The sequence below is a fragment of the Solanum verrucosum genome, unplaced genomic scaffold (genome assembly GCF_900185275.1).
Source record: "Solanum verrucosum unplaced genomic scaffold, falcon-dt-bn FXZP01000068.1, whole genome shotgun sequence".
Classification (NCBI taxonomy): Eukaryota; Viridiplantae; Streptophyta; class Magnoliopsida; order Solanales; family Solanaceae; genus Solanum; species Solanum verrucosum.
This window is the reverse complement of record NW_026020085.1, coordinates 857,601-861,465: the sequence shown is the minus strand read 5'-3', so window position 1 is coordinate 861,465 and position 3,865 is coordinate 857,601. Positions and strand designations below refer to the sequence as shown.

At 38.7% G+C, this 3,865-nt stretch overlaps 1 non-coding gene across 1 annotated transcript; it reads right to left on the bottom strand.

Moving 5' to 3' along the window:
• Positions 1-3,050: 3,050 nt before the first annotated feature.
• Positions 3,051-3,157, bottom strand: LOC125824286 (small nucleolar RNA R71). Its single transcript, XR_007442763.1, has one exon. It is a non-coding gene; the product is annotated as a small nucleolar RNA R71 (small nucleolar RNA).
• Positions 3,158-3,865: the final 708 nt, after the last annotated feature.

Below are 3,865 nucleotides of genomic sequence, written 5' to 3'. Positions count from 1 at the left end.
TTATTCATACTTTGTTAATTGCTCATGGTTCCCACAACCCTAGTTGTGGATTTAGCTATTGATGCTTGAAAGAACACAATTCATAATTGGGTAAAAAGAATTCATGAACTTACAAGTAGAATAGATGAAAACCCGAATCTTGAATTGAAATTCAAAGTGAAAATTGTGTCAAACGAATTTCGGAAATCAAATTGCTAGAGTTTGCAAGTTAATTCCCAAAACACCAAAATTAAGAGTTTACAATAATGTCTGACCTCCAAAAATGAAGTTTATAAATCCTATTTATAGAAAACAATTCCTAAATAAAACAGGAAACAAAATAAGGAAATAACTGGTAGGAAGCGATTTCAAACACCGCTTCGACCTACGGATTGTGGGTCCTCTCTGTGGCTTAACACTTAGAAACTTTCATCAGGTACTGCAACCTTCGACTCCCAGATCATCCATGATAGACGTGTATGACTGACTGTGGGTCGACCTACGGTCTGTTGTCTTGCTCTGTGGTTCTACACTTGTCAGAATTCCCTGATGTTCTACCTACGATGCCTCACCTACGGTCTATGAACTGGACTATAGACCATCCTGACACTCTGTAGTTTGAGTTACTGGACCTCAACCTCCAGGCTAAGACCTACGACTGCCCATCCATGGCGGGTGGTTGGACCTACTGTCCATGGGTGTTCACCTCTGCATTTTTTCAGCTCACATCTTCATTAACCACATCCAAGCTTATTTCATGCAAACATTATACACAAAACATCCGTTCTAATCCAAAATAGCCCAAGACACACACAAAATCTAAGTGAAACACATAAAAAATACCGTAAACTGACTGTATATCATTGGACTATTCGGTGAGCTAGGTCGAGCTCGTCTAGTGGTTTGGTGGTTCACTAAAGACCCCTTGATCGCTTTTTTATTTTCCATTTTTGTGATTTTTGTTCTGCAACATTCGACTATACGCCTGAGTTCACCGAGTTCACTCGGTGACTCGTTGATGAGTCTGCGATTTGGACTCATTTAGGGCTTTGTTTATATAGATTTAGTATACTCAAATGCTCATTTGGTGCCTATAATTGAAGAAAAGTCCTTGAATTTCAAGTATGTGGGTTGAGGACCAAAGCTAGAACATTAATAGGTAAAAAGGGCAACACAAACTGAAAAAGAGAAAGAAAAACAAACCTGAGGATCGCAAAAAGAACTCGATGGATCGCCAAGTCACTCCCTAATCGCCAAAAGTTAATTGGAAAAACTTAGGCGAAGTGAATTCCCTATCGGTGACTCGCCGACTGCATCGACGAAAGATGACCATGCCACTAAAAGTATTGACTGAAGCCAAGTTGAACTCAAATCGGTGAGCTAAAAGATCAAAGGACACATCACGAAAATGATCGGTGATCTCGATTTCGATCGTCTAAAATCACAATGCTTGAACGATGTAAAAGTGAAGAAAGAAGGCGAGGGGAAAGGATAATCAGTGAGTCGATGAATGGTCGGTGAAGCCCGAATTTCCTCTCCAATCGACCCCAAAAAGCTAAACCTCATATTAGTATAAATTGATTTTTGTTGGAGAGAGAAAGCATTCAGAAATAGTGAGAAACAAAAGAGAGAGAGTAAATACACTGCTATTGTTGATTTCAAGTGATTTTAACAAGGTTTTTCAATTGGGTTTTGTAATAGAGAAGACATGGAAAAAGTGGCAAGTATTGAATTTATTCTTTTTACTATAATTGGCTAAAACCCTAACCTTGGGGGTTTGACAATGTGACCAATTGTTGCGTTTGACTTAATGGGTGTTATTAATTATCGAATTTTGGTGTTAATTTGTAATGGGTCTGAGTTATTACTGTAGTTTAACTCCAATATTACTTGTCGGTCTAATATACTTTAGAGTTTTATGCTTGCTTGAGTGAGAAGTATAGAGCTAAGGTAGTAGTTTGGAATCCATAATTAGTGGGTCATGACAGTTTCAACATGAGAAAGTGAAACCGGAGATTCAACCTTTGTATCTAGCTCCAAAGAGTAGATTTGATGAGAATGTGGGCTGGTCTTCTTATAGATAGTGTTGAGGTTCGAGAGAACTCAGTGGAAATAAGGTAATTGTTCGAGAGAAAAGTCCCTTACCTATAGTCCATTCTACCCATGACGAATTAACATTAATTGGTAATGATGTACACCCGTTGAGTTGAACTTTGCCGTTGGATAGTCAATCCCCTAAGTGTTATCTCGTTATTTGATTATTTATCATTGATTGTTGAAGTGGTTTGGGAGTTTGACAACTGTTCGTTTGGATTGGTAACGACGTCTTTGAGTTTGACTGATAAATTCCTAAGTGTTTTATTTGTTCAGATATAGAGGCCACCGTCATAATTTCATATTCACATTCAAAATAAAGCTACTCTCTGTGGGATCGACCCTAACTCATTTAGTTGGATTTATATTGATTTATGATCGTTGACACTTAGAACTGGATGAAGTGTCTTTGAAGCATTAATCAAAATGGCGATGTTGCTAGGGAGTAGCGTTGTTTAGAGTTATTTTATCGAAGTTTAACTTGTGTATTTGGCGGCTGTAGTTTTGTCGATTTAGGCCGCATTGTGCTCTGTTTATTGGGCTGAATAAAAGTAAGGATGACTGAGATAGAGGTGAATGGTAGCCAAGCAGGTCACCGAGATGGTATCGATGATATTAATAGTGTGTACAACCCATCCCATTCGGGCCAAATTGGTGCAATTTGCCTACCATCAACTGATGAGAAAGCAATATTTGAGGTCATGAGCATGACTCTTCATCTCCTCCAAATGAAGGGAATTTATAGAGGGTTGGTTCATGAAGATCCACATGAGCATATGAGAAATTTTATAGATGTATGCAACCCATTTTCATTCAAGAATGTGTCGCAAGAATTAATTCGGCTCAGGTTATTTCCACTATCTCTGACGGGGGATGAAAGCAAGTGGCTGGCTGAGTTACCGAAGAATTCTATCATATATTGGGATGAGCTTATCACGGCATTCAATGCGAGATTCTTTCCTCCGTTGAGGATGACGAAACTCAGGGATAACATTCAAGGTTTTAAGCGATTGGAGGGTGAACCCATCCATGAAACATGGTTGAGGTTTAAGAAACTCCTACTTCAATGACCAATTCACGGGTTACCAAACAATTTGCTACTCCGATATCTTTATCAGAGTCTTGATTCAGTTAATAAAGGAGTGGCTGATCAATTGGTTCAATGGGGGATAATGTTGCAATTGAGGTGGCATAATTTCTTCTTGATGACATGACGAAAATAATTCAAGTTTGGTACAGTCAAGAAGATTAAGTTTCCCCTTTCTGTTTTAGAATGACTCAAGAGCTACTTGATAAAGAAAGAGAAAGAGATGAGAACATCAAGAAGATGTTGGCCCAAATGGAGCTTCTACAAGAGCATATGTTGGAGGATGTGAAAGAGCCAAAGAGAACAGTGTTTAAAGTGAAGGAGGGTTCTTCCTCAGGTTATTTAAAGCCAGGGTAGAATCAAGGTTGAAATTCCAAGAAATGCGAGGAGAGTTTCCACCCACGCTATTACAGCAAGGTGGGAATCAAGGTTGGAACCCTCACAAAGTGTAAGAGCAAAGAAGATACTATCAAGAATGGGCTTAGTAAAGTGATTATTGGAGAATAGAGGATGATCATGAAGAAGAAAAAACTCAATCGAGTGAGAGCCCAAAGTCGAAAGGGAGTGCAAGTTGTCCCTGGGTGAATGATTTGCTGTCATAAATCCTTGACAAAGTTGAAGGTTCAGATGATTTATAAAAAGGGATTAAAGCCAATTTCTCGTCATTGTACAATAGAGTGAACTTTTATGCAGATGCAATTAAGT